Raw genomic sequence first — 7571 nt, 5'->3', positions numbered from 1 at the left:
GCTTGCAGAAATCCTTCTGTACCCACTGTAGGGACTCACATAGGGCCAAGATACAAAGGTGCAGAGTCATAAGGATATTGTGATATGAATGTGTCTGACAGCAACCAGCATTGAAAGTATATGCGTCAAGTAAAAAAAGGTGAGGGCTTAAATTTGTGAAACGAGAAGTTAATATGTGGACATGTCTTCCAGTCATTTGGTGTATAAAATCGTGAGCAAAAGATTTAGTTCTCATCAATGCCTTGCCCGAAAAAGAAGAAGAAAAAGAAGGAGGAGGAAGAGGAGGAGGAGGAGAAGGAGAAGGAAAGTTTTTTCTTTTATCAAGAATATACTTGGGCGCCTGGGTGGCTCAGTGGGTTAAGCCACTGCCTTTGGCTCAGGTCATGATCTCAGGGTTCTGGGATCGAGTCCCGCATGGGGCTCTCTGCTCAGCAGGGAGCCTGCTTCCTCCTCTCTCTCTCTGCCTGCCTCTCTGCCTACTTGTGATCTCTCTCTGTCAAATAAATAAATAAAATCTTTAAAAAAAAAAAAAAAGAATATACTTAATGGGGGTGCCTGGGTGGCTCAGTGGGTTAAGCCACTGCCTTCGGCTCAGGTCATGGTCTCGGGGTCCTGGGATCGAGCCCTGCATCGGGCTCTTTGCTCAGCAGGGAGCCTGCTTACCCTTCTCTCTCTGCCTGCCCTCTGCCTACTTGTGATCTCTGTCTGTTAAATAAATAAAATCTTAAAATATATATATATATACTTAATAATACAACAAATAGAAATGTAAATGCACAATGGATATTTGTTCAATATGGAAATTAAGCTAAATTTTACTTAACAGGATTCCTGTGTTTAGGACACTCAATTTTAGTAGTGCTATGAGCATTTAGTGTAAGTGTGGGAAATTACACATTTTATATAGATACTGATTTTTGTATTGAATTTTGTATTTCTATTATTTTTCTTAAAGGGGGTCTCCAAACCATATGTGCCACCCCAACTAGTCTAAGGCATATTGAATAGACACTGAAATTTGAATATGCATAAATGTTAATAATTCCGTTTTAATGTGAAGCCATTTTTATTTTATAGATATAGACTTAGTCTCTCAAAAGAGGCCCCAGCACTGTTATTTATAAAAAACATAGTTTTTAAAATTAAAATGTTGTTCAGAAATCTCAAGTAACTGTAATCAATTGTTTAAAAAGGCATCCTCCAATCAAATAATTAAAAAGTGCCTGATTTTTAAAAATGAAACATTTTCTGAGGGCCCTGGGTGGTGTGATCAATGAAGCATTTCTCTTCAGCTCTGGTCCTGCTCTCAGAGTTGTAGGATCCAGCCCCATGTCGGGCTATCTGCTCAGGGGGAGTCTGCTTCTCCCTCTCTCCCCAACCCCACACCCCAGTCCCCACCCCAGTCTCACTCTTGCTCTCTCAAATAAATCTTAAAAAAAAAAAATGAAACACCTACTGGTAAAAATATAAAAACTTGGGTTTGAATTGTTTCTCCTAAATGACTACATGTATATATTTATATGCAGTTAAAATATATATGAATTAAGGAGTTTTGATCAAAGCTTCCAGTAAGTCTTACTTCAAAAATAAATTTAATTTTTGGTTTGATGAAAACAGTCCACAGGCTAACTAATAAATAAGTAGCTTAATTAACACAAGTATTTTTTTTTTTAAAGGTAGTAGTTTTAAATCTTATTTAATAGAAAAAGCCCTAGATATAAAACATTTAAAGTTATGGGCAAAAGGTTATTCAAACCAACCTTACATCTCTCTATCCAGCTCCTCTTTATTTTATACAACATTTTGAATACACTTAATGACCCTGGATTGTTCACGTAAAAATGGTTAAAATGGTGGGGCACCTGGGTGGCTCAGCCAGGTAAGTGTCTGACTCTTGATTTTGCCTCAGGTCATCATCTCGGGGTCCTGAGATAGAACCCCACTGGGCTCTATGTTGGGGGCGGAGCCTGCTTAAGATTCTCTCTCTTTCCTTCTCCCCTCGCCCCACCTTCTGTTCTTCTTTCTCTTTCTTTCTCTACCTGTCCAAAAAAAGAAAAGTGGTCAAAAAAGCAAATTTTCAGCCACGTGTATTGACTACAAAAATGTATAATTAGCATATAAATATTTCATTTTTATTTATTTATTTTTAAAATTTATTTATTTATTTGACAGAGAGAGACACAGTGAGAGAGGGAACAGAAGCAGGGGGAATGGGAGAAGCAGGCTTCCTGCCAAGCAGGGAGCCCAATGTGGGGCTCCATCCCAGGACCCTGAGGTCATGATCTGAGCAGAAGGCAGATGCTTAACAATTGAGCCACCCAGGCGCTCCCAAAATATTTCATTTTAAAAAGCTCTAGAGGTTTTCCAAAATTCTTTATATTTTTGGAAAAAACTTTTCATAAGTCAACATCACACATAGTGCCATGATCAACATGTTTTGTGACATAAAATCCAGTATCTTTTTGATGGATATAAATAATAATCCTTATGAAAACCAGTCAAGGAAACTCAGTTTGTGGCTGCCTCCTTCCTCCCTACTTGCAGCCTTAGTAAAACTTTGGCTGTATGGTTTCATGTCCCCATTACTTTTATTTATCTTTATTTTTATTTTAAATTATTTTAAATCCCATTACATAGATGTCTGCTTTTACTGTTTTTTTTTTTTTTCTTCACTAAGTGTATCCTCTTTGCTGCATTCAGATTTCCAAAAAGGGAGTCATATGATCACAGTTAGTCCCTATCCAAATCACAGCTTCTGTAATTAGCAGAGCTCTTAGAAGTTGCTGGACCAGGTCTTCTCTGGGTCAGGCAATGATCTATTCACCATCCGCTATGCATTGGCCAGATTTCCCAAGGCATGAGACACACACAATATCATCGAGCATTAAACAACCACTTTGAAGGGTTAGTGTAGCATGCATTGGATTGCATAGATACATTGCATGCGTTGAACATCTGTATCAGCCTCATTAAAATTAAGGCCATCACTATGTACATGCCTAGGCACACACTGTGAAATAATGCACTAGCTGAAATAGTCACTCAAAATCCGCTGGACTGAAAGACAGACTTATCTCGGTTTTGGCTTTATATTCCTAATCCAACTAAAGGCTTAAAGAATGGTGATCAATCGTGGCCTGTTGCATATTTGTGGAATCTCATCTGTCATAATTACTTTATCTTATTCTTAATATATTTCACCACCATCGATTAAAGCCATGGTTCATCTAAAATGACCAGATAATATCACCACAACGAGATAATATCACCACTACCAAGACTCTGGACCACAGCCAGCCTTCTGGCATTTCAGGGATCCTCCATGCAACCCAACACCACTGTGAACAGGCTGTTGAAGCAGCTGTTACCATAAGCTGCAAGGGGGTCTTTGCAATCGTTGAGCAGAAGAAACCCACAGCAAATTACACAGAGCAAGTTCAAGTCTTGCAATAATGCCTTGAACAAAACAGAATCCTCTTGGGTAAGAGTTGACTTGAATAAGCCAAAGCAGATCTGGAAATACAGTAGCCATTTCCCAATAAAAGTTTCTCCCTTGGTAAAATTAGAGAATTGGTTAATTTATGTATGCATACATTTGTGTCAAGTATCCGACTCAGGATTTTAGTGGATATGATTTTTCAGATCACTCCTGTTGATAGAAGAAGAACGAACCAAGGTTAGGAGGAGTAGGAAAAGGAGGTAAATCAAGCAACAGGGAGAATGCTTTCTTTTGCAGTCAAGTCTTGGAAAAGATAAAGACTGTGAAAAAGAAGAAAGTCCTGAGAAGAGGCCTGAGTGAGCTGGGTCACGTACAAAGTAATGGTGGTGGAGATGAACTGGAGCTCTGGGGGCATGAAAGGAGCGGGCGAGGGAGTGGCATGTAGATTTCAGTATGTCAGTATCTCTGCATCATTCAATCAGAAGGGCCTTAAGCAAAAAACAGTGTTCTGTATGCGAGATGGCAAATTTATTATACAATGAATGATGCTGGCCTTTCTCCTCCCCCTTATCTACTAAAATAAATTCTGAATTCATCTAGTTGGTTCCTACCACCCACCCCCCAAATGATCTCCAGAAAAGGTCCTGTTGTGTTCCATTTGTCTTTGGGGCTTTCATGATGAACTATGAGAAGAAGGAATGTGGGCTGAATTGGGGAATAAAATGGCTTGAGGATTAAAACTCTCATGGAAGTTTTTCAGAGGAATTTTGAAGAGAGTAGCACAGAATAGGAGAGAGGAGCTGATGAGCGAAGGGAGAATTTTAAATATTATGTTAGAAATAGGCCTCCTTCGTGGACTTCAAGATATACATGTGAAGGGTTAAATTATTTTAAAATTATCTCTTTGGTTTCATTCTGACTACATTGCTGAGCTGAGCCTGGACCTCATGGGCTGTGAGTCCATAAACATCAAACAGCTGTGCATATATCTTATTGAAGTTGCAGTGGAGAGAGGGAGGCTGGGTAGTGATTTAAGTGGTAAATCAAAAATAATAGTAGAGAACAAATTATTGCTTGCTTTCATCAATCGTTATTGATCTAATCCTTAGCAATAAGAGTTTATTTTCTGCTTTGTGTAGTGAACATAAAAGTGTAACAACTTTAATTGGTTAATTCCTGAATTCAGTTACTCTAGTCTATTTTTCTCAACTAAATTCTGCTACACAGGAATTTTCAAAGATGTGACCTCTACAGTTAGGAAGCTATTATTATAGTTGCAAAACTTTCATTTTCCATAAATTTTATTGCTCACCCCAGCTGTACAGTTTTGTCTGTCCTTCTGCATGTAAATTTCAGACATACCATAAACATACAAAGAGACATGTATACAGGTATGCCTTTAGACCCCAATCTTTCCCTTTCTTTCCCTGTCCCTGTCCCTGTCTCTGTCTCTTTTTTCCTCTCTCTCTTACACACACACACACACACACACACACACACACTTTACTTACTGGCACAGCTGAAAAAAAAAATGACAATAAAAAAGATGAATAATGCATGTCCCTTGGCCAAAGTCAAATAATTGATGGCAGTTCTGTGAGACTCACAGTTTCAGCCATTATAAAAAGGATCCTGCAGTTTAAAATATAATTGGTAAAGGCCTAGATGTCCTGGCAAGACACAACTTGAATTTGCTGCAATCTGAGTTGAGTAAATTTGCTGCAATCTGAGTTGAGTAAATTTGGTAAAAGACCTCACTATAGCTAAAGAGCCTAGCTTCCAGTGGCTCTATTTATGGCTTCTTGGACCTCAAATATATAAAGACTCTGCATGCCCTAAAATGCTGCAGGGGACCCACAGCATTGAGTTAGCACTGGCCGAGCCCTGCCAGAGAAGCAGCCATCTGATCAGGTCCAACCCAGAGTTATTAACAAGGTCTGTTCCACAATAGCAACAGCTAGTGTAGAGCAGCCTTCTGGTTGACCAGGTGGTCTTCTCAGAGGTAGTACTATTAAAGGAAAACCAGAGCTGGACAGTACTCAGAGCACTAAAAACAGGTTTTATTCAGAAAAACTATTGGAATAGGTGAAAGGGACCTCAGAATTCTAGCGAAACCAACTTAACAAGAATCTTGCTCAGATCGGACAAAGCGAGATGGACCCAGCAACCCCAAAGTCAGGGTTTAGTTGAAAATGGGCTCAGAAGAGCCTGATTCAAGTTTAAACATGGACAGAGTGTTTGTCAGTGTAGACTGGATGAGTCATCTGTGTCTGCATCCATGTTCTGTGACTCAAGTGTGTGGTTCAAAACGGGTCAATAGCAAGGGCAGCTTCAGAGCTTGCCCTCTCCACGAGTCCCAAACATAATGTCAACTTCTATAAAGTTTTCATTTTTCACTTTTGAAAGTAGATATAAAACTTAACTCACTTTCCATCTCTAATATATTTTATGAACATACAATTTGCTATTGGAAAGTTTTTCTTTCTTCAATCCTCTAAGACGATGGAAACTTCCTGAAGATAGTGAGACTAACTGATCTGCGCGATGAGAAGTCCTAAGAAAACCTATTCCCCCAAGTTTTTGCTTTTCCACAAGTGAAAGCTAGTCAACCAAGATGAACTCTTTACTCTCCATGACAAGAGCCTTTCTTTACATTAAAATTCCTACTTCTCTCTGGAAAGTCCCATAGTGGCCTCTATCAGAATCTCCTTGAGGAAACTCTACAAATTCGGCTCAGTTTTACTCATCACACACCCACAAACATATAACCTTTTGCCTCACCCTTAATTGTAATTAAAAAAAAATCACTTTCAGGAAGATGATATTTTATTGTGATAATTAGGGATTAATGGAATAACTTTAGATAGGTTTCTAGTTTTTTCTCGGCCTTGGGCAGAAGCATGGGACTGACCACTTTTCGCACTGACACAGCTTTTGAAACATTTGATGAGGGAGAGATATGTAGTGTCACAAACGATTCTCTCCTTCCCTCCTGAGAGTATGTATTCAAACCCCAGAGGCCTTAGTTTCTCCCAAAACACTTGTTGGTTTGTAGGCACCTGTGTTTAGCTAAACTAGAAGTATAATCTTTGATTCTTTGGTCACTCTTCTAATGAACGTGTGAGTGTCTAGCTTTGCTTCCCAAGGCCCCCTTAGGTTTCCATCAGCCTTCTCATTTCCCCCCATATCTCATTTCCTTGTGTATGTTATATTTCCAGGAAGAAAAGTAAATGCCACCGTGACAATTAGCTATGGCTTCCACACCTCTATCCAGGAGGGAGCCACGCCACTCAGGAGTTCACAGTGTTATCTTACACTGAATTTCCCTGGCCAACATCAGTATTTTCCAACTGGTACAAGAATCTGGGACCATGCATTCTACTTAGGTGGGATAGGGCTTAAATATGAGGACCTAATCTGCCAATGGTCTTCTTCCCCATACCTCGTCTGTGGAGACAAAGGCCTTCAGACTTTCTCCCTTGTATTAGGACTTGGAAACACGGAGAGACAGAGACATTCCACAGATTCTCCCTCATTAAATGAGCCATGAATTACTCAGGCCTAGATTTCAGTCACCACTGAGTAAGAGACTAACCATCTTTTCTGTGATTAATGTGGCATTGATGAGTCACTTACATATATCCTGTTTTCACTATGTTGTTAAACTTTAAACAGCAACACAGAAAAGGGTATGTGGGTCAACACATTTTTTCCACTTTCTCCTTAAGAATCATTTCCTTATATTTTATACACCATCCTCTCTTTTCTGAAAAGATTATTGCCAAACCAAGATAACAAAATGCAGTCTTAAAAAGTTATAAAATGAGAATTAATGTTCTTTATAAATTTATTCTTAGAGGAATTAGAAAATCTCATGGATTAGCTCAATTTACTTAAGAAATTTCATTTCATCACATGTCTTAAGATCTGGTGCAGTTCCCTTGGAATCAACTTACTAATAGACAAACAGATTCATAATAATTTAGCTTGATCTATATTCATTTGAAATGCATTATAAAATTTTTGAAAGTCACAATTGAAAAGAAGTAATAAATAAAGCTACAAGCTAGCAATATTTTATGTCATTTAACCAAGTTAGTTCATTGATACATTTCTTAAGAACCTACTCAGA

The sequence above is a fragment of the Mustela lutreola genome, chromosome 4, assembly GCF_030435805.1.
Source record: "Mustela lutreola isolate mMusLut2 chromosome 4, mMusLut2.pri, whole genome shotgun sequence".
In the NCBI taxonomy this organism is placed as follows: Eukaryota; Metazoa; Chordata; class Mammalia; order Carnivora; family Mustelidae; genus Mustela; species Mustela lutreola.
The sequence above is the reverse complement of the archived record's forward strand: the minus strand, read 5'-3'. Positions refer to the sequence as shown.